Raw genomic sequence first — 25,066 nt, 5'->3', positions numbered from 1 at the left:
CTGAACAAAATTTCTAGGAAACGTTCGTCGTAGTTTCTAGCTATTGTATTATTTTTGTAAATCGCCATTTTGTTATTCTCTTATCTTTCTAGTCGAGTCTTCGATCGCAATCTGAAACGCATTCGGTTTGAGTATTATCTTTTCCTTCGTACTGTAAACATCTCTCGAGTAGTTTGCGTTTTGCGTATGGTTTTTTAGTGCGGTATTTTTACTTTTTGCTAAAATTGCTTTGATTATTGCGATCGTATTTTTATTCGAGCTTTCTATTTAATGATTTAATAAACTTTCGTATGTGAAGTGAAGTTCGAAAGATTCGCGAGCTTGTCGTATTTCGAGTATTTTGATGTTCCAGCCGAATACGTAGCTGATTAGTATATTGGAATATTATCTCGTTTGTTTAATTTCGATTATGGCTTCCTTTGAGGTAAAATTAGATCTAGTTATTTTGTTTACCATTGTTTAGATTCTTCTTATATGTATTGTGTTTCGTTTTGAAAATATTTGATATGCCAAAATTGGTTGTAATTACGCAACCTGGCGCCTGCGTGGGTATGTACTCTTCTTTGGTTTTCTCATGCATAATCAAGTGTTTTCAAACGATTTAGTGTTAGTTGTGTTACTTGTGAGATCATTACCTTGGTCTGTAGGGAATCTAGGGATCCTTAGTTAGGGATTTTTTAGATAGTTAGGGACCATAATGCTGACTCAACATTGCCATATGGTAACTCGAGTGTTTAATAATCAAGCTTATTCAACAGTGAATAATTCAAACGAACCTGATATTGAACTCAACGAGTCATCTGCGAGTGCTCATTTTCACGATCCAGCTGTTATCAGTTTTATCGATAGCAGTAATATTGCACTCGAAATTTCTCTCGACGATTTGAACGAATTCGAAAATCCAGATCAAGAAGCTGACGATTCGATTGACAACGAGTTAAGCGGTATTCGAGATCGATTGAACGAGACATCACGACAATTCGACAATTTCGATTCTGATTCATCTTCTTCACTCGAGTTGGATCCAGAAGAGAAAAAAGAGCGTCGACGAGCGAAATTATTTCGACCAACACCTCTCTATTATTTACGATCACCTCGATTTCCAGAAGGTTTCTTTAAGGAATCCCGTTTTCGTGATAAAGTTCCTAAGACATTCGATTCAACTGACGACGACGTTGCTGGTATAAAAGTAGAAATACCAATCGAAGAAGTTGACGTATTCGACGAAGACGAAAACCAACCTATACCTACAATGTCGTTCACTCAAGAAGATTATGAACGATTATTGGCCGAGAATGCGGCGATTAAAAAGAAAAACGAAGAGCTACAAACGAAAGTCACCAAGCGTATGTCTCTCGCTAACACGACTGCTGCTTCCACGTCAGATGGAACTGGTCCAGGTCCTAGCGGAGTATCTGCAGCGTTGCTAATGGATGTTATAGAGATAAATAATGAAACGTTATCGGAAAATATTGCCAAGCAATTTGCGATTCATTCGAGACAAAGTCATGGTGGAGGCGACGGAAGTCGTGATTTTGTTCCTCAACCATCATGTTTAACCATTCCACAACGACATTTTCATTTAAAAGCAAAAAATGAACAGTTAGTTTTTCCAATTGAAGACTGTCGATCACTATTGGTTATTTCACCTGTCCAATTCTCGAGTACTGACAACACTGGCAGTAAAAAGAATGTAAAACAAATCTGCGAAGGAGCTCGAGTTACAAAATGGAAAGCTGGTGATGATTACCGAACAGTCGAAGAATTTCTCATCGAATTCGAGAACGAAATCCGTCAATTGGTCAAAACTAATCAAGAATATAACCTTTGTCTTGATTATTTTCTCGAACATACCGATCTGATCAATTATAAAAAAGCGTTACAGATCGACGAACCGTGGCATTTAAACGCAATAAAATTAGTTAAGCAATTTTCCACTATCATGAATCACCAACTCGATATCGAAGAATTCAAAAAAGAAGTGAAAAACGAACATCAGAGTGTGGTTGATTTCTGTACTTTTTGGCTGAGAAGAATGCGATGGAATACTTCGGTTACACCAAAATGGGTTGCACAAGTATTGACCGAAAAAATTGGTAAAGAATATCGCGAAATTTTCAAAGAAACCGAGCCAACTGATACGATCGAAGAAATTATCGAAGCGATTACTGAAATGGAAAATTCTGGAACAGCGAATAAAAGAAGCGTCAATGCTAAATCGTATTATAACCAAGTTGCGAAACCATTGATAGATAAAGTAAAATCATCTTCATCATCAAAATCATCATCAAATTCGAAATCAGATTCCAACTCGAGTAAAAGCAACAGTTCCGGTGAAAATCGATCGAACGCTCCTCCGAAGAAAGAAAATCCTTTCACAAAATTCGATAAAGGTCAAATCCTGAAACGTTTTGATCGAAATGGAAGAGCTCAATTTACTAAAGTGGCGAGTGCAAATGAGATTAATTTCGATGAACCTGGTCTCACCGTTCACTATGTGGATATGAACCATAACCTTCAACCATATGATCGAAAAAATCCACCGAATTTTGAGGAATTTTCTGTTTGCGATATTTCCATCTCACTCGAAGATTTAAACTTGAATTAGGTAACACCGAAGGTCGCAGTGTTACCTCTAATTCCGACCAGCCGACCTTTGAAGCTGCTATAATACACAACAAAGAAGCTCCAGTAATTCCTCCAGTCGTACCTAATATTCCGAATAAAGAAAAGATGTATCTTTTCTGTGATGGAATTGCATATATTGGAAGTAACGTCATGTATAAATTTCTGAGATATCACGAATTTAAGAATATCGCCGATCATGCCGAATTCTCATTAGTTAGTGATAAATTGACGGCAAAAAAGGTGAATCAATTATTAGAAGAAAACACCTTTGACATACCTTTTGGTACTGAACATGCGTTAATCCATCTTGGACTTCAAGAATCAATGTTCAAGAATTTTGATAGCTCTCAGTTTCAAAATGAATTGAAAAAATTAGTCGTTACGCTACGAGATATTTATCGAATTAAAAATATCGTATTTGCGTTGATAGCTCCTGTGAATTTTCCCAATATAAGTCTTGATTATTGGAAGAATCTCGAAGAAGTGAATGAGAAGATTTATTTCACTGCAACGAAACAAGACAATTGTCTTTTTTGGAATGCATTCTCTCCATTTGTGAAACGCAATGAGCTTGTACCAACTGAAAAGAAATGGTTCAAATATACGTCAGATGGTGCTATTCTTTACGATATCAAAAAAGAATTCTACAAGCCTAATGGTGCATCACCGGGATCGAAACCAGATTACGCAAGTTGGGAAATCTTCAATTTGAACAAATTGGACTACGAGCTGTGCAGTTTCTTCAAGAAATACTGCGGAGTTAACATCTTTAAAACACAACCGTATAAAGATTCGAAGAAAGACGAGAAACTCGATAGCATGTACGGTAAAACCGATGAACCAGTTGTATTCAATCTCAACCATAGTATTCTCGACGTACTCGATCCAGTCGATATTGAATACTCGAATAAAGACGTGTCGCCGAAAATAAAAGTTCAATTTGGTAAAATTGACGTCGACGCATTAATTGACAATGGATGCTCTCATGTACTTATGAATGAGAGTGTATACGAGCGAATCGTTGCAGCTTACCCTGAACTGAAGAAAAGCGAAGTGAAAGCTGACGGTATGGGTCAAAAGTTTTCGCTAGCTGCTACCAAAGCTCATCCAAAAATCACGAAAATGGCTTACGTACCGATGAGTTTTCCAACACAAAAACCTAACAAAAGTGTGTTCAATATTCAAGCATTTATCGTTAAAGACCTGAATACATCGTTGATTTTGGGACGTAATTTAATGAGATCATTCGAGTTAGTAATTCACACGTCAAAGAATTACATCGAGCTTACCGATCCAACGATAACAGCTCTCCAGAATAAAACATTCAAGATTCATTATAACGATTCAGAGAAAAACGCGATGAATTTCGAGTTACTAAAGGATCCGAAACAATATCCTTTACAAGAAGTCCAGTATATCACGTCTACAAAACCTGAAGAGATATTTTCGATCAGTGAGAATCCCTCCTATGTCATCTGTACCGAGCTGCTGTATAAAATAGAAGAAGCTGTCGAGGGTACAGAACTCACGAGTAAAAATAAAGGTACGTTAAGAAAACACATACATAATAATTATGAAACTTTTGAGAACAGAATCGGTTTGTGTAACTGTTACGAACATAGATTCGCTTTCGTAGGTAATGAACTTCCCCCTCCACATAAAGTATGGTGTAAATCTCGACCTATTCCCCATCGCTACGAAGACGGTGTCCATGAAATTATAAGAAAATGGAAAAAAGAAGGAAAAGTGGTTGAAAGACAATCACCTTATAAGTTAGGTCTCGTCTATGTAGATAAAGGAGGTGGAAAAGTTCGTATATGTTTGGATGGAAGACCATTAAATGAATACATTCTCAGACACTCGACTGAACCGCCAAATATTAACAACATGCGGATGAAGTTTAAGGACATGAAGTATTTTTCGATCTTTGACTTCAATAATGGTTTCCTCCAAATAAAATTAGCTGAGGATCAACAATGCGTTCTATCATTCACCATCGATGGTATTCCTCTCGTTATGACGGTTGTAGGTTTCGGTACCGAAGATAGTTTGGCTGCTTTTGTTTATGCTCTTCGATTGGTGTTACGTGGTTGTGAAGATTTCACCGGTGTGTACGTCGATGACGTCATTATCTACTCGAAAACTATCGAAGAACACCTCGAACATATTCGTATTTTCCTCGAAAAGGTGAAAGCGGCTGGAATGACACTCAATCTTCGGAAAACCCAATGGTGTAAAACTCGAATAAAATACCTCGGAATGATATTCTCCGATGAGGGTGTCCAAGTGGATCCCGAAAAGATTGAGCCAATCTTAAATTTCGAGTTGCCAAAAGACGTAAAGAGCCTCCAGCAATTTCTCGGTATGTTTCAGTACTACCGAGAATATATGGCTAGAATCAGCGTGCTGTGTGCTCCTCTTTACGAATTGACTACGGTTGGAAAAGGTGCAATAGTATGGACAGAAGAAAATATTAAACATTTCGAATTGCTTAAAAAAGAACTTGCAAATGAAACACTATTGACCTATCCTGACTTCAAAAAGCCATTTTACATTTACACCGACGCTTCTACGAAAGCTATCGCAGGTGTAGTAATGCAACCGAGTCGCAAGAACGATAAAGACCTTATGATGCCAATTGCATTTACTTCTCGAGTGTTAAAAGGCTACGAAAAATCCTATTCCATAATGGAACTCGAACTTTTGGCAATTATCCATCTTCTCGCCAAAAATTACTATCTTTTGGCCTGAAACAAAGTTCATTTATACACTGATAACATTGCGGTAACATACCTGAAGAAAAATGAACTTTTGCCTAATCGGATCATGAAATGGTTGCTGTATTTAGACAACTTCAGAATAGATATTCAACATATCGCTGGAGCTGATAACTCTATTGCAGATTTTTTGTCTAGGTATACTTTCAACATTACCGAAAACGACAAAAATTTCACCATTTTTCTGTTCGATTACAAAACACCAAAGTGTTTATTTACCGAATTTCGACGACTTCGATCAATCCAGAATAACGATGAAATAGTACAAGCGTGTATCAAGAAATACCCTGAACGTACTCGAGTTGATAAAAAATTGAACTTGGTTATTTATCAGAATCACAATGATCAAGAATGGCGAATATTTATTCCAAAAAGTTTACAACGAGAAATAATTCAACACTATCATTATGAATACGGTCATGTTGGAATTACTCGATTGATTCGCATTATACGAAGACATTTTGATTGGCCTGGTTTAACAACGCAAGTTTGCCAATTTGTGAATGATTGTATCTCATGCCAAATTTCAATGAGATCAACAACTCGATTGTATGGTCCAATCCAAACACTCGCTTCTGAACGTTTCAACGAGATTTTGTGTTTGGATAATTTTGGACCAATTCCAAGTAGTACAGCTGGCGTCGATACTGTGTTCGTGATCGAAGATCATTTTACCAAATTCGTCAAATTATACCCATTAAAAGTCGTGACTTCAGCAAATATACTCGAACGTATGATTCTTTGGATTAACGAATTTGGATTACCGAAAATAGTACTCAGCGATAATGGTCCACAATTTTCCTCTCGGTATTGGAGAAAATTTTGGTTAAAAAGAGGAGTTCAAATTCGGTATACATCAAGGTATACTCCGAATAGTAACCCTGCCGAAAGAATAATGAGCACTATTGGTTCGAGTATGAGAAAGTATATCGCTGATAAACAAAAATCATGGTGTCGTATTTTACCAGATATCGAGCGTAAATTGAACTATACCGAAAGCACTGTAACAGGTTGCATTCCCTATGAAGCAGTACGTAAACGATTAGTACCCGATTCATTAGTCGATATAATTAAACAACGAAAATTACCACTCGATATCAACCAGCGAATACTCGAAAACCAGAAAAAGAATCATGAACGTCGACAAGCCTATTTCCATAAAGTTCATAAACCTGTGATATTGGATATTGGTGAACGAGTGTTTGTGAAAAATAGACCAGTATCATCGAAAGAGAAAGGAGTAGCTGCGAAACTATCACACCAATGGAAAGGCCCATATAAAGTCATCACAAAGCCTTTCATCAACGTTTACGAACTCGAAGATGAAAAAAATCCAGGATATATTATTCGAGAAAATATCCGTCATCTTCGTAAATACAATCCAGCCACCGATGACACTGTTCAACCGCCGATAGAATAGGAGCCTTTGTCTACTTGTCTAAGCCTTCTATGTCTTTCTCTCTTTTATTTTTAATTTATTTTAGTATGTAAAATGATAAAAGTCTCTCATAGAATAATTCTAACCTATTTTCGTGTATGATTTTAAAATGTTCACAGAATGATTTGTACGCGATCTGTCGCCAAAGCCACATACACCCAATCGTTAACTCGAGTCCTGAGAATTTAAAGAAAACGTTCTCAGCTGAAGATCTCGACACTCGAGTATTCGTAATACGAAACGATCAGGAAGACACTCTTACGATCAAGAAACAAAACGTCAGATGCCCTATTGCCGAGATCATCGAGATTTCCGTTTCCGCACTCGATTTACCCGCATCTTTATCTCGACACATCATGGAAGCTGAAATTCAACGTGTGGAATTGTATATTTGAGAGTACCTACTAGCCATCTTCACCGCCGATCGCCTATCTCCTTGCAAAAGGTGCCTCATTCCGAAGGAGACACCGAATATATGCGATTTACCATCTCTAATCGCTGTCGAAGTTGAAGGCTTAACAGAGTTTTTATTCGAGCAAATGGAGACCCTCTATCGACCAATACCGCCCGCTCCTCCGACACCGATTCAACGACTGAACGTGACTGCACATATTCGTCGAGCGTTTTCCGAGAACGATTTAGTTCTGCCGCCTTCTGTTTTTTCATTTGATTGCGTAGAAAAACAGCCCAAAGAAATTGTATCGAACTCGAGCGAACCGGCGATTGACCTAACACAAGATGAAGAACCGATCAACATCTCCGATAGTGGTAGTGATGACGTATTCGAAAACAACATCGATCTACTTAACCGAACAAACCGTCAGTTATCGATTTCTTCCTTCGACGATGCCGCCCGACTAACTCATTCCACCGAATTCGAACAATTATCTGTATCGCTTACTCGATTGCAAGCTCCTCTCAAGAGTGCACTGAAGAGCCCAGACGAAGGTCTACCACCGGCGAAGAAATTGAGCTACACTGAGGAAGACAGTACCGGTGAAAAGAAAACCGTTGGTTTTCGGTTTCCTGAGCCAAAGACATTTAAAATTCAACAACCGAAACCCAACGAAGCTGATCCATCAGTAGAGAGTATTTTAGCAACTCTCCGTCAGAACTCTCTTATGGCTGATCTCAACCTACTCGATCTTATTCCACCGCAAAATCGACCATCGACGTTATCTCTCGGTGAAAACGACTCGAGTTCTACGTCAATTTCAGCTGATGTCACCTCTGCCACTATTAAGAGTGATGTCGCTAATCTGAGTTCAACGTTTGCTCCATCAGCAACGGCAACTCAATCCATCGACGAGTCGATGCAGGTCGATAATGTTACCGACAATAATGCCGAAGAATCGGTACAAACAGCTCCATTAGCTGATAAAAATGAACTAGCTGCTCAAGCCGCCGCTGCTGCTGTTCCCGTCGCTGCTGTGGTTCCCGTCGTTCTTCCACCACCACAACCAGCATATGTCACGGCCAAGTTTCCTCGACTGAACTACGCTGAAATCGATGGAATTCAAATTTTCACACAAGAGTTGATAGGCGACGATGAGATTCCTGAATGCAACCTCCGACCATACGTTCCGCAACAATGGCCTGATAGTTATCAGCCCTATGAATTCGAGTGGGATCCTTCGGACCGAGTTTTCGAACATCTAGCGATTGACCTATGGGAAGCACTGATACGAGGAACGTATGTCCATTTTAAGATTATGACTCCCAGATTCGAGTATTATGACAAAAGGCAGTCATTCGAATGGCCAAGAATCGAAATCGAGGCCACTACTTGGCGTAACCATCTGAATTTGGTCCGTTCGACTTATCGTGATGAGGTTTACCCACGTGAGCATGTTTTCCGTCCCAGATGGTCGTACCAGAATCAGACCAACATGAAACACCTCGTCACTGTTCTGGGGAAAATAGCCAACGATTACGTCGAAATAATCATCGATCCTACGCTTCAGGTATCGTTGATTAATACTGCCGCACTCGAGTTTTTCGACAAGAATGTCTCATTCGATTTCGAAGTCCTTCACCATCCTAAGGTTATTTACGTACCTTGGAAGGATGATTTCCGGTTAGTAGTACGACGAAAGGTCAATGTACCACTAAGATTGACTCCCGGTATTGAACGTAACAAGAACGATGTTCATTGGTTCCCGTGCTATGTCGCTAATTTCAAGACTACGAAAAAAGTAGAAGCGCATCACGGTACAGTAATCTTGGGCGTACGAGACATTGGTCCGTTGATCAAAAGTTATGATCCTGTCGCTGTTTCAATCAACCTTCGAGGACCGCCGGGAATCCCCTATTCAAGAACGGTCAGGTGTAAAGAAAAGGTGCCACGAGTTCGAATGATTGGTCTTCTCAGAAGCCTTCGAGCGATGGATCGGTTTAGAGTACGAGATAACTTCTATCCGGTAGAAGAATATCTTATTAAAAAGAAGAAATAAGATTCGATTTCAAAATTTTTTCCTTTTTGTAAATTTTTGGTTTTTTTTCTTTTGTATTTTCCGTTTCGAGTTATTACGTTATCATCGTGAATCTTATTGTATTGTAATTTCATTTTTCGTTTTTGGATAGTGTGTTTTCTGGCGATAGTCGTTCTCATGTTATTCTTTTTGTTATTGTTTTTTCTTTGTTTTTTACATTTTCATTGTTAATCATACTCGAGTTTAGATTAGCTGTTTTTTCAATAGTTCTTGTTAATTTTTTTCAATAGTTTAACGTAATTTTTCAGTCTTGCATTCGAGTTTTCCCTTCCACAGATTTTCTCTTTGGCAGGGGGAGAAATTATGTGCTATAGACGAGCCTGAATAGAAATAGTTAGGCAAAACTTAGTACATAAATTCAATGAGCCCATTTCAAGGTTAAAATCTATGGTGGGAAACTCGAGTGATTATGACAATAGGTAATACCTACCTATTCTTCAGTATGTTTTTTCCACTCGATTAAGAACGTGCGTTCGTATTTTTTCTGTAATTTTTTATCTTTAAATTTGCCAGTCATTACATGGCTGAATTCGAGTATTTTGTTTAAAATTGAACTTATTAAAATGATATAATTTCTCCGGTAACGCGAGTGTTATTTTGTGTTGCTATGAATTTATTTCACTAATTAATTGGACATCAATTCTAATGGAGTAAGTTTCCTGGTCGAGTTACCGGCATGGCTGAGGGAAATCCTCTAGCCAATATGTTGGTCAGCATTTAGGTTCTTATTTCAAAGTATAGGGCTACGATATAATCTATGAATAGATTCAGTCCAACTACGATTGATATGGTCAAGGTAATGATTAGGTTAATGGTAAAGTAGTTAGAATTCATCTGAATAATCTAGGTAAGGATTTAATACAGTGATTCAATCTGAATAATCTAGGTATAGATTTAGTAGATTTCCAACTATTTCGACTTGCTTGCAATGTCTAGAAATGTATGTAAATTCAATTTACTTTTCGAGTTTATTTTTACACTGGGATACGTTCCAACTAAGATTGTGTATGATGTAGGTTCTACCTACCTTGTAAATAAAATCCCTTTCTTTCGATTGAGTATTGGTTGAAACAGATCTTCGTGTATTTGAATTAAAATAGAGCATTTTTGTATTATGTGGTTAGGTAGGTTTGTCTTATCCTAATCCAAACCCATCCCAATATTTCCTAATCATAAAATTTCCTAATACCTATCTTCTCATTATTTGTTCCTAGTTCTAAAATTCTCTCTTATTCCTAATTCCTACACCACACATCGTGCTACCTCATCAAAATTTCTTCACAAACAAAACAACAGGAAAACAAAAATTCAGAGCTTTTAAAAACTGCACACGAAGAAATTAGCGCAAATTTCCCATTTCCGCAACTGCTAAATTTCTACGTACATTACAAAAAAAAAACGTAAGTATGTATTTGAACACATCAACACGTGTTGAAAGCACGAACGGGCGAAGAGAGGGGAAAATCGAAGGAAAACATAGTAAACACAAACAAGTCCTACGGAATGTCCGCATACTACTGGAAGTTGGAACTCGCGTGCAAATAAAAATACTTTTCCATGAAATGATCGCACCACTCAAGCGAAGAAATGATTACACTGTGTTCATTTGTCAACATAATATTCAATAAAAAAAAAAAAGAAGGTACCTATACCTATAGAGGTGGTACCCATAGGTATGGATTGTCTGATTCCTATCATCTATTTACGATCTTGTTATTTTTTACGATCCGAATACCTCTGTAGTCTATACTGAAAAAAAGACCATTAAAAATATGATTGATGGTCGAACATCGCACACTTTGATTCATAACAAGGAACCAGCTCAACTCGCCATAATCACAGGACTCTCTTCTCTCAAATAAAGCACCTCTTTTTGTTTTTTAAATTCAAACACTGTCATGCCTGAATTAAATCAAATTCGTTTTTGTTTACTTTCGCATTTTTTGAGTAATCTGAGCAATTTAGTCAATTAGTAAAATAGGTTCTGTTGTTATGAAAACAACAAAGCTCAGAAAATGGTTTTAAATCGTGGGTTTATCGTACTCGTATGATCTACTCGTATGCAACAAAATAGCTTTTTTCGAATCACTGAGTATCTGACAATAAGTTTGAAAAAAATCTGTTAGTGAACTTAGACTAGCCAGCATTCACTAAAAAAAGTATGAACTTAGACTAGCCAGCATTCACTAAAAAAAAGTATGTAAGTATGAGGACAATTCCTCGACAACGAATTAGAAAGAATAAGACGTGAAAGATCATTATTTATCTATGGTCAACCATCGTATATAATTCGTCGATAGGTGCATCGAAACCTTTTCCACTTCAAAGATGTAGCATTATTGCACAATTTTATAGCAAAATATCGAACAAAATTCACAAATCCGATGTAAAAACCTACATCACATTTACACATTATCAAGATTTTACTGGAATGATATCTCTCCATCGGATACTCCCATTCCTTTTTCATTTTATCTAATCAACTTCTCGTGAGATTCATATTAAAAAACACATCACAATCTTACTAAAAATGACATTAATTCGATGAAAAACATTCATCGCAAAAGTTACATGCGAAAATTTAATATTATTACGTACTTATGTAAGATACGTAGAAAATAAACTAACTCACCGAAATCATTGTCAAGCAGAATACAGAACCAGTGTGGTGATGTCTCGTCTTCGATCAAAATTTTCGCCTCATCTATGAGGACCTCGTTCCAACAAAAAAAAAATCGAACCAAACCACACGGACATTATTTACACGAATGATCAACCATCGACGTACAACACGTTGAAATTTTGCTTTGAAAATGCCAACGAATAACCTGCACGAAATTGTTCGAATTGGCTTTCCAGAACACCTTGGTTTCACGAATAGACACCTAACAATGACATTAATACGAAACAAGATCACCGATATCACGAACCGCAGTAAAAATTCGGATTTCCAAAACAAATTTTAAATATTTCACGCAAATTTTTACAACACGAAAAGCGAGAAAATTACGATGCAGAATTAAACAGTACACGTCGCGTCATAATCATATTACGTATGTACTTCGGTCATATGTACATACATCTACAAGCATCAAGTCAAAACTAAACATGCTTACATGCATTACGTTAACTTTGTTCGTCTTCGTAATAGATTTGCTCAAAGGCAGAGATATATATCGCACAGCAAAGGTGTGTTATCTTATCGTAATTCCGAACGAAACCTAACTCGAAGGCTGCATCGAAGCCATTCGAATAGTTGCAAGATAACGTACTCGTACATACAGCGTACTAATATCGATACGGAGTATCTCGCAACTCTCACTTCACCCTTCCTTATGCATTTCAATTTTTTCTTCACGAAAATTCTCGCACAAGGGTACTTGAAAAGTCCAGACGAGATAACATCATTATAAATAGAAAATTACAGCACTGCTAGAACATGATTCCACAAAAATTGGATCGCAGAAGAGTGGAATGTTCACGTCGGAACGAAGTTGGGTGACTTTCAAACCGATGCAATTCTGCATCGAACAATATTGCAGGGGTTTTTCGCCTAGATGTCGGTTTTGAGCCATCTAGGTACTCGTATTACATAGTATTTTCTCAAATTTTTTAGGTTTACAAATCCGAAAGAGGACTTTTTGAGGGGGTTTTCACTCGTGTTGGTGAACTTGAATCAGAGTGCCCAGATTCAGCAGCATTCACAAAAAAAAATAGAAAGGCAATAATTTCTCGACAACGAATTGGAAAGATTGAATGAAAGATGATAATGAATGAGCCAACATAAAAAATGGTCCAGCTTTTATTTTTTTTGTAGGTAGCTTTATTCGCGTGGTCAGATTATTTATTAATTTCTCTGACCAGTCTGACCAATTTACTGTTGGAGAATATTTTTTCAAACTTATACCAGGTACATAATATACCTACTTAAAATGTAATATGTTGTGCGTAGAAAAATTGATTTCTCACATTAGAAATAACGTTGTTCTGTTCTATTTCTCGAAAATGGTGTTTTTTAAAAAGTTTGTGCCTTCGCTTTACTCAAGCCAAATCTCATGTTTTCAAAAATATTTCAAATTTCAAATGTTGAAGTCAGGAAAATCAACGTCTCGCATCAAGAATGGTGTTATTTTACTTTTCAAATGTGCCAATTGAGTAAGGACTATGGGCGGTAATGATCGTTTCCTCAAAGAACGCTATAAAATAAAATGAAAAGATTATGTTTTCTTTGCAAATGATTCAACTCGCCTGATGTAATGAAACGATGAATTACATTTGCTCATATCGCTGGAAGAAAATACAGATTGCAAGAGAGTTTTTGCATTTGCTTTTGCTTATTTGTTGCTTGATTAATGCTTTACTCACGCTTTGAAATTTTTCTACAAATAACTCTCGATAATATCATGATTGAAATATCCTCACACATTTAGCATCAATTTTCAATTCGTTTTTCACTTTTTTATACATAGAAAGATGCCACTTCGCCAAATTAAATTCAAACAATATCTTTAAAAAATTCAACTCAAAGAAGAGCAAACAAATCACAGAAGTTCTTTGCAGATTGGAGTTGGAAAAAAGTACATTGGAATTCGACGGAAATTGGCGAGAAGTTCAAGTTGAGCGAGAGAACACCCACAAAAATTTTCAGTTTCGTAGCCCTACAGGGGCTGACAGGGAACCTCATGAAGTGCCCCCCCCCGGGATTTGGATGTAAATTGGTCTCAGTGGTAGCCCTTGGCTCAAGTACCACACCTTCAAAATTTTGTCTGCCAGTTTCGAGTTTAGCTCCCTCAGTAAAATTTTGAATTTTGAAATTTTCAAAAATCGCTACCCCAACGCTCAAGCTTTTCCCACGGAGTTGTCGTGGGACAATTCTGACCCACGCGCTTGACCAAGGGACGCTGTTTCATTTTCCCTTTCAACCAATTTTTTCATATTTTATTTTTCGAACATAAATCAAGTTCTTCATTTTCGATGAAAATTTGAATAATACTAAGAGAGATGTAACATGAAAAATTTAGTTGAATTTTGAAAATGAAAGATGCCCCTTGTGCAAGCGCGTGGGTCAGAATTTTCCCACGACAACACCGTGGGAAAAATCTGAGCGTCGGGGTATCGATTTTTGAAAATTTCGAAATTCAAAATTATATGTACTATGGGAGCTCAACTCAAACCTGGCAGCTAAAATTTAAATAGTGAGGTACTTACGCCAAGGACTACCACTGAGACCACTTCCCATCCAAATCTCCAGGCGACTCTTCATGAAGTTCCTAGTGAGTCACACAAGTCCTCAAAGTAGTAATTTGAGATAAAAAGCGCTTTTTGCCACTAACTTGGCCATTTAAACGCCAGTTCAATTACCCTACTGGTAGTGACTTCAACATTATTAATCAATAGAAGATTGGAACACTCAGAATCCTATGAAGATTACGAAAGAGGTAAACTAAAAAAAGACGTCAACGTCGAGTTGGCCATTTGGAAATATTGCTATCTGACCTTCGAAGACCTTAAAGCAATTTACTTGCAAAATGATAAATATCCAGAAAAATTCGGAAAAAACAGTTCAATTGCTGATGTAAAATTCAACTTACAGGAAACACACGATTCAAATTTCAAGCACTATTCAACCACTAAATCTAAAAATTCCAGTTAGGAAAAACTAGCAGAATTCGTTCTCAGCAGATTGAAATACCCAGATTATTTGTATAATATACTACACTTTTTACCATCATTTCGATCAAATCGTTCAAATTTTTTTTTTTTTCGTGAGGATTTTTCAAAAACTGGTGGTGAGACAGGTAATATGCCCACTAAGTCATACGTAGTGGACCAGTTTATTCGATTGCATATTCTATGGCTATATTCAGGTACTAGGTACATACGTTACGATGGCACGAGTAATATTGTTTACAGTAGGAGCAGATTCACCCACGTACGAGTACCATTGGGACTTGGTTTATCCATTATCAGTCCTGTGAGATTTGTATTGGACTACAGGACTTGTCCCTCGAGACAGTTTACGGGGAAAATGCTGAGTTAGGAGTCTCGAGCACAACTTATTCGCAAATTCGGTATTTGCGAAGTGCACACGTTTTGCATTGTGCAGGGTTTGGGAGGTTTGAATATCTCGGGGTAGTATCCAAGCTTCTTCTCCTGAGAGAGCAGTGAAACACGTAGATCTTTCTCCTTATACATCTTCCACTGTACTACGCATATTGTCCATTGAAAATGTTATCGAAATGATCGCTGAAAAAGTGTTTAACAGGATATTTCAATCTACGTACCAGAACGAATAATGTAACATTACTTTATGCAAAATAAAATTTTTAATGCTAGAATAGTGCCAAAATAAGAAATCGTAGTTATTGTGACCGATCCACCTTCGAATGGTCGGCAGAAAGCTAAGAAAAGCATCGAATTTGGAACTCAATTACAAACTTGATGAATAGCACTTTATTGTGTGAGGAGGGGGGAGGCAAACATGCAAAGTGCAACGACATGCAACCGCCTAAGGAGTAATTATGCATGAAGGGTCGCCGAAAATAAAACCGATTAGCCATGTGATTTGATTTTTTTCGTGGCGATGAAAGAAAAAATGATGCGCTCAAAAGGCAACAAAATCCAATTTTTCTCCCAAAAATGGATCTATGTACTTTGAGGAAACCTACACACATCAGCTCTTGCACAACTCGAGGCAGAAATTCGATATTTCGCTGGGTGGTCTGCAATTCGAGAGTGTGGTAGTTTCATTCATCAATTTTCGTATAAATCTCGTGATGAAAGCATTACGAGCTACGACCCATTTGTCTGCCCTATTGGAAGGTAAGCAGTGGCAAGTACCTATGTATTATAAATATAGGTAATACGTAGCCACTTCCGATGTCTTAATCACTCGAACATATTCGCGAAACCGCAATAGTCCTTCGTTTGGGCTACATTGTCTGTCTGTACCAGCGCCAGCAGTTTTACATCTGCTGTGTGTTGTTGTTGTTCTTTGTACGCTACAAAGTACGAGTTTAATCGAAGGTTATGGGTATGTGTACATTTTACTCGTAGAGTATTTGAAACCGAAAGAAAGAACGTAGTGCTGTTACTTCGACCTTCCAAATTGAGACGACGAGATGTTGATATGGGGAAAAATTTGAAGGAAGTTTTTTGACCGATTAATTGACAAGTAACTACTAGCACCAATGGCATGCGTCTTCTGAGCTTTAAAAAAGTTACTTTTTTTTGTTGCTCATTTTCGGTAGAATTTCACTGATGCAACTACAAGTACGAAGGGATTCTTCGTGACGATTCAGGTGTTTCGTGGCTGTCATTTTCGATGTCGACGATACGAAAAAAAATTTCACCTGGCGTCGTTTACAAAATATACCACGCTACATTACATCTAAACGCCAGCTACACGACTACGCGAATTATTACAAGTACACATACGACTACGAGTACATTGCTAATGGTATAAAAAACAAGAATGAAAGATCAACGACATTGTCACTTTACATAAGTGGCGTGACAGCTGCGTGTTTCTGTTTATGTTGTGTGTATGTCAGTTTGATGCTTCGATGCGGAATTCAAATTTAGATGAGTGTTTTAACTTTTCTCTATTCGTTGTATAGGATGGGGAATGGGGATACTCGTGATATTTTTTTCTCTTATTATCACACAAATCGAGAAGAACACCTATTAGGGCAGGTGATCGTTAATTCACTGATTGCAAGAGAGTTTTTGCTTTTCGCATGTTTACGCTTTTAAAAAACTTTCATACTCAAACGTACGAGGTACCATACCTCAAGTATTCCCTTTTCAGTCATAGGAAAAGTTTCAGGGGGGGGGGGGGAGTTTGAGAGGAAAGGGCTTCAACGTCATCCACATATAAGATGTTTTCGGAAGGGGGGCTCCATTTTGAAACACTATGTAATTCCTTCAGGAAACCGGAACGACGACTCGGGAGCCAAAATTAACCTTTCCGAAGTCATGTTATTTCAACATTTTTTTTTCGGTTTGATATTATGAAAATTAATTTTCAATTAATTAGGTACATAAAATTAATTGTAATTTTATTGTTTCGTGGATTTTTAGTTCGGTTTCAAATTCATAAAATAATATTTTTATTGTGAAAATTGTTTTCACCTTTAATAATTAATTTAATGTTTTATTTATTTTTAGTTAAAATATTCCAACGAGCAACTTCTGCTCTTATTTGGTGCGCGTCGTGTTACCTTTTGCATGTTATCATGTAAAAAAGTCAATTTATAATGGTATTCTATTTTTTCAGCGAGAGAAGCCATGGTTTCAAGACCGATTCAACGAATACCTAGACTTCAGAAATTAACTCAATGACAATCCAGCCCAGAAGCCGTTCGAAGAACATCTCAGGATGCTCTTTTCAAAAACAGAATCGATTCAAAATAAATCACCTATATCTGAAAACTCAGCAACCACTATAGTTTCATTCTACACCAATCAATCAATACATTCGCACATTCGATGCATAATAATTCTACTCGTATAAATCACCTAAACACATACTTCTTTTTCTCTCCCAAGTCAAGTCAAAACACACAAAGTAAAAAAGGACACCAATTACAGCGTGAAAATTTCAATTCCGCGCCTCGATAAACGCGAGAGTAATTTTCACCCAAGTGTTAAACATTGCCAGCGGCGGTATCTTTGACGCATTCGCGAAGCTAGCCACATAAACTGTGAACAAAATATAGATGAGCCACGAACCGCGATAACCAAAAAAAAAAAAAAAAAAAAAAATTAAAAAACGAAAAAAATCATCGTCAAATCGACCTTCGACGTCACCTGTTTATGCAAAATAACACCGTACTACAGGTAGACATTCTCACCTTGTGCAGCACGTGTACGACTATTAAGAGTATACGACACGATAAAGAGGTGAAAAATTAAAAAGGAAATCCCTATGCAGATACGTATAAATGTATGTACTTGTACGTACAATGTACATAGAGGTAATGTATTATTACCGTAAACAATAACGGTATTTAATAGGTAAGTAAGGTAATCTATTGTGTCGGGCACTTTACCCATATTTTTTGTCTCCGGCGATAAATTCCGAAGACTGAATAGTCATGATTGGAAAGTACTAGCTGAGTAAGGAATTTTTCTTCTTTTTCATTTTTTCATGGTCTACTCCAGCATTTAAGAAAGCCATCTATGTCGATTGGACGATTGACGATGACGAATGTATTATGGGGTGTGAGCCCACTCAGGAGATTCATCACTTCATCAGCCTGAAGCCCTCTCATCTTAATGGTCGTGGAAATGACGACGATAACGATGAAAATTCTGATTCATTTCATTTAAATTATCGTAATATGTGTGTTGCTTCAAAAATGTGTAAGCTTAAGTACTTATTCTGCTTTTCACAAATATTCATTAAATTAATAGTTTTCAAATTCCAATTTAATTCAATGTAATTCAATTTGGTTACGGGTATTAGTAACGAGTCGTTCAAACATCAGCATCAGCTTAAAATGTTTTTCATTTTATTTTGTCTGTTTTTTCATCATTTTCTAAAAATCTAACTAGCCTCTTTTCTTACTCTTTTCAGTAATCCAAAAAAATAGGCACTTCGAGAAACCCACATTTAGGGCCTCAAAATGACCGACGAACTACTGCTTCAGAATGTACCTTATGGAGCAAAAACAAAAGCATTCTCTATTTTTATGCGAGAAATTTCACTTTGAATCGGGTCGAGTCCACGGTTTTTACAGTAGTGAAATTTATTGAGAAATAAAGTGGTTGTTTTGCTTCTGTTGGGTTTGTTACTTTTATAGTGCCTCGGTCACCTCTACCCTAAAAAGATGCTCAGTTTCTAAATCTCTCGAATCCATTGGTTTTGAAATCCAATTCAATTTTCATCTCTCCACCAACGATGTGATATTGGGAGGGTCCCAAAAATTGAGATTTTTCAAAGTTTCATTACACTATTCAATCTTTAAAATCCTTTTTAGGAAAAACTCACGCTGTATTTGTGTTCAGCATCAGTAAGTTGCAATCCTTGTTCACCATACTCGATACTCGATCACTTCCATCAAATTGTGAAATTTTGTAAATACACCTGATTGAAATATCGGACTTGTTAATCAAAATCATAAAAATTTAATCAACATTGATTTCCGATACATGGGTGTAATTCGCATACTCACACATCTATACGCATGTGTATAGATGTGTGAGTATGTCAGGACTACCTGGGATTCAGTTACAGGGCGAATGGACAGTGATGGCCCCAACACCTTGCACGGTCATTGTTACAAATGAAACGCGGAAAAGTCACCTAAAGGACTCCTAATGAGCAGGACGTAAAAATATTCAGGTATATTGACTTTAAAAATATATTTCTGAATGTTGCTGTTGATCCTCGAATAATTTTTCTAAGAGGCCCCTCTATGCAATTTCTAGAGATAGAAACTGTAACTAGAGCTGGCACTCAATACGTGCGACCCAAGCGCGGTAATAATGATCAAATAATGCCTATTGAGTTCAAATTTCAATTTGTACACTGACTCTTATCACTAAATAAACAATTTTTTCAGATATTTCTCGCTTTTTGTTGAAAAATATATATTTTTTTAAATTTTGAAACACTGTTTTTAACGCAAATGAACGAACTACGAATATGGGCACTTGAGTCTATACGATGTAAATTGTTACGAAATGACCTCAGCGGCGCCTAAGAAAACGAAAGAGGAAGTAATTTTTTTCAAGTGTTTCTCCACTTCTGAGTGCTGCAACCTGCGCATTACCTCAGTCACCCCCTCCCTTCTTTACCAAAGTGTGACTCAAGTTTCTAAATCTCACTGATCCATCGACTTTGAAATTTTTTACAACTTCTATCGTTCTATTTACGAGGAGTGGGCCATGAACATTTTTCCAAAAAACGTTCGTCTTTGATAGGCACTATTGATTGAGTAGAGTGCCGAACTATACCCTTACACTCGTGTAGTCCTGGCCAGGGGCCCTTACCTACACAGGACTACACGAATGGAAGTGTACTTCAGCACTCTGCTCGATCGGTAGCGCCAAATAAAGACAAACTTTTTATTTTGAGAAGGGTCATTTTGAAAGTACACTCTTCATAAAACTCGACTCATTTGAACCATCGAAAATTTCATTTGGGAAAAATTAATGCAAGATTCGTTCTCAGCAACTTAAAATACTACGATTATCACATTTTTAACGATGATTTTGATCAAATTATCCAAATGTATTTTATTGCTCGGATTTATTCAAACACTCGCCAGAAATGTGTCACGTCACGTTACAAACAATTACAACTATGGAAATTCAATCAAAATCATCGCAAAAAAATGTTTTAATCGAAGTATTTTAAACTACACTGAGAACGAATTTGAAGTATGCATTTCTAAAATTTAATTTTTAATGCTAAAACAACTGTGCTATAAAACTACCAAATAATTAATCGTCATTTTTTCCATTCATCGATCTCTAAATCGCTGTTAAAGGGTAACAAACTGTAAGTATCAAAGTTCAAACTGAAATGGATCAGAGAGGCTTACAAATTCAAATCGTATAAATTTTTTTGGGCAGGTGGCCGAGGTATTGCATACGTAGTAGTACAATCCAGAAGAAACAAAAAAACCTACGTTATCCATTTCAGAAATGGCCCTAGTTTTAGGACCTTTGGCTGAGCTTGTTTTATGACTACGTGGCTCAAAATATTTCCAGGCAGTCTCTCACTTAAAGTTGACTTTCGCGCCAATTTTTGACCACATTCGCCAAGAAACCCTTATTTTTAAGTAATTCAATACTAATCTATTAAAACAGTAAGTTAAATATCTACCTTTGACGTGGTTTAAACCGTAGTATTACTTTTTTTTTCTGAAATGCTCGAAAAAATATAATATTTCCAAAAAAGCATTAATATGTACTTGTGGACGTAGCAAGAAATCAACCATGATATTTTTATTCTGTAAGTTACGATTAAATGCTAGTCAAAAATGAGACGTAGAAAACGAGTAGGCAAAGTACTAAAGTTACCACGATATAGTAGTAAGTATGTTCATTGTTCACTCGAGTGCTTTCATTTTCATTTTTTCATTTTTTGAATTTGACCACGCGCAGACCAACTTGTCCCCCAAAAAAATCTATCTTCTCATAAATTGATGTCAGAAAAGCTCGACACTTCTAAATCGATACATAACAAACCAATTTGGTTCGAAATATTTTTCAAAATCTTCCATTTTTTAAAAAAAATAAAGTTGATTTAAAAATGATTTTAGCAACTGGTATGCAAAAACCGACCAACCTACTCGAAAACTTCCATCACACAAATCACTATTTTAAATGAACATTTCCACTGAAAAATGAACCACTGAATTAGATTCAAAATATGACTGGTTCGTAATAACCAGAACCACAACAAAGTTCATACACTAACATGGTTATTATACTGATCAGAAAGTCGTAATCGCCAATCAAAGTTTTTGACTGTTTCAATATTATGGTCAATCATGGCTGAATTGGATGAATGGTTTTTAATGTTTTAGTATGTTGAGCAGGTGTTCCTGGTATGAGGGGAAGAAATTTTTACATCTTGTACAGGGTGACCTAATAATTGTTTTACGTTGCATCTTAATGAATTTTTATAAGTTACCTAATTGTAAGTAAGAAAAATCTCAATTTTTTACCTAAACTTTCAAAAAAATGGTAGTTTGTCTACTAAACGGTTTACCTAAAAGTTCCACCTGCCAAGTGTGGAGCTTTTCCGTAGTGGGAGGGGAAAGCCTCTTTGAAAAGAGTTTCTTCGCGTTCTCATCTCCTCAGGGGTTCTTTCTACATGAAAATTTGTCTTTTTCGGAAATATTCATGGCTAATAACCCATCCTAAAAGTTCATAACTTGTAGGTACTTTGAAAATATAAATTTATGAACTCTACGGATTGAAATATTTGTACATGAAACATTTTTGAATATGACAAAAAGTTCTCGTATATAATGCACCTCTACGAAGATATGACCGCAAAATCTCGTCGGGGTGGTATCTCTCCTCCCCCCCCCAAAAAAAAGTTGACTCCTTGTAGAATGTAGATGGAACTTTGAGTATGCAGATAAGTACACATTTAAGCCCCTATATTTCCAAAAAAAAACACGTCCCTTTGATCATAAACAATGTCATTAGGTGATCATTAAGCACAGCTTTGCCTGATTTCGGCGCCAAATTTTCTCGATTCCGCGTTGAAGTACCCAATAGCAGGCATCTGCTTGAAAGAAATAACCTCAGCATCAGATCATGCGACATTCTTCATCATTAAAACATGAAATATCGCATATTAATAAGTGATCACACTGTATAGATGGAAAAAACTTGGCCAATGATAGTGAAATTGCGCTTTTTCATCGACGCCGTTATCAAAACCAATAATTATAAGATGCAAAAATAACTGTTGAAAGAAAAGAATCATCAACAGACACATATAAAACCCAAACAACTCGACAAGAATCAACAGATATCAAAATCGCGCCGAAACTAAATATGCTTCGGTATTTCGAATAAGTTCCAGAGGACTAGTAAGTCGAATTGATTACGTATTTCAAATCGTCACAGACGCCGGTAGTCACAGCACCGGTATCGGTATCCGTATTCCTAACAATCGCAATAACACAACATAACATAAATATGACGAAAACTCGCCAAATAATTTTGACCTTCGGTGGCGAATTCCAGAACACACCGTCACCCGCGTCATCGTCATTGACGCCGTAGCCGGTATCCTATCTCAACTTCTTTCATCAGCCTTCCCTTCGAATGGGAAAAATTGCGATACTTTCGTTAAAATGCAGAAATATTTACTGAATTTCGAATTAACATTATAAATTATCGAGCTAACGTGTAAAAAAGAGATCAAAACTCACCTCTCAAAGTGTAATTAGATTATCAAAACGAATACGACTCATTCCATTCATTCAGGTATACCTTTGGAGGTTGAAAGGTGCGAATCCAACTTGCAAAATTTCAGCATAAAACTTCACGAGTAAACTTTCCGACACAAAACACACGTTCACCGGCACTCCGACTTTCGACACCGGCTGAAACTCGAAATAATTCTAAATAGGATATTTATAAACGCACGTATAACTATTTCGCGTACAAAAATGTAAACAATTAACCTCGTAATCGACGTTATTAGCACAAAAACCACGTGTAAATCGAAATTAACGTACACGAAACGGCGCGTTGTAAACAATACACGAAGCACACACTGACGGCGAATATTTGACCGAGCAAGGCGAAAAGAAACTGCGTAGTATTCTTCACTTTCGATATCGCATTCACGTTTTCGCACAAACCGAGACCGACGCTAACGCTGTTGGAAAATAGTATAACGAAAAACCAATTTCGATGGTGGAAGTGGAAGAAGGACCGGCACCGGAGAAGGTAGTTACGGAATGAGGGCGGAGAAGAGGGTTTATTATCAAAACAAGAGTGACTGTGTTAGTGGAACGCAAGTCGCAACATGGTTCGACTGTTCTTCGTTGACTAGGTTTCGGCGAGGCGAATTTTCTCTGTACCTACAATCGAGTGTATTTGGTATTTTGAAGCTTACTCTTCGAGTCCGAAGAAATATTCGGCAGGTCGTAACAGCATTTCGGACTGTAGAATTATTCAACGAATTTCGTTCGTTTTGTTCTTTAGTCTTTCATTTATCATTTCGGTGATACCGGTTACCGCCTAATGTAGGTACACAGAAAAATTACGTAAATTAGAAACACGCATTTTGAAAACAGTTCAAATGGCAAATACATAATACATAATACAACCAATACAAAATTAAACATATTTCATGCTTCGGAGTTAATAACTCGTGTAAATTACTTACTTGAATCATCTCGCAGCTAATGATTCCATCTTTCACGATATTACAAGCTCTTCGTTGATCGTTGATTCCGGTCGGTTTTACAGCGGAATTATTTCGATCTGAAGTGATACAAAAACTCAAGTCAATTGAATTGATGAATATTAAGTAATCGACGTTATTCAACTCGTGTAAATTACTTGCTTAAATCATCTCGCAGCTTCAATCTGTCATGATTACAAGCTCTTCGTTCACGATTATCTACGGCCGGTTTTACAGCGGCATTACTTCGAGTTCGATCTAAACAGTGAAACAGAAAGACAGAAACTTTAGTCTATTGATGAATTTATGTAAACGACGTTATTTTAAATTTAGAACCTATACGCGAACATTACGAACATTAATTCAAATAAAACTTCCTTCGTCACTCACACTAACACTCACACATCGACATGTACACGTGTTTCAGAACTCTCAGACTTCAGAGATGTGCTGCTTGTTCCAACAGCATTTCTGGCCATATTATGCTTAGAACGAATTCCATAATTAATTCGTATAATGACCATTGACCATACATAAAGTATACGTTTTTTCATAAGAATAATCTTTATGATCGTAAAGCCAGATTGCTCGAGTCTGGTGGCTACTCGATTTTGGTCCTTGCTTACAACGAATACTTTATACTTCGGTTATAAATAACAGAAAAGGATTACTTACGTGATAACGAGACGATTACGTCTTAAACGAAGACTCGGAACACATAATTTAATTAATATTTCAAATTAATTTTACGGAGCGTTACTTTTACAGATGAAGGAAAAGAGAAGACAAAGATTTTTCGACGCGGGAACGGTCTTGCACGATTATTGCGATTTGAACGAAA

The 25,066-nt window shown here is 36.9% G+C and overlaps 1 protein-coding gene across 5 annotated transcripts in view; it reads right to left on the bottom strand.

Annotated features, from left to right (window-relative positions):
• The window catches only part of LOC135837009 (insulin receptor-like), a 438,237-nt gene extending 413,171 nt beyond the window's left edge, over positions 1–25,066 (bottom strand). For 3 of the 5 annotated variants that reach the window (XM_065352122.1, XM_065352124.1, XM_065352125.1), the window contains exons 1-4: positions 24,901–25,066; positions 24,384–24,483; positions 24,208–24,305; positions 23,243–24,059 (exon numbers count right to left, since the gene is read on the bottom strand). The gene's annotated coding sequence lies outside the window, so the exon portion shown is untranslated. The remainder of the gene's footprint in view (positions 1–23,242; positions 24,060–24,207; positions 24,306–24,383; positions 24,484–24,900) is intronic. The other 2 variants (XM_065352123.1, XM_065352127.1) reach the window with 2 other exon arrangements.

Source organism: Planococcus citri, chromosome 2 (assembly GCF_950023065.1).
Source record: "Planococcus citri chromosome 2, ihPlaCitr1.1, whole genome shotgun sequence".
NCBI classification, from domain to species: domain Eukaryota; kingdom Metazoa; phylum Arthropoda; class Insecta; order Hemiptera; family Pseudococcidae; genus Planococcus; species Planococcus citri.
Note: the sequence above shows the minus strand (reverse complement) of the source record. Positions and strands in the feature narration are given on the sequence as shown.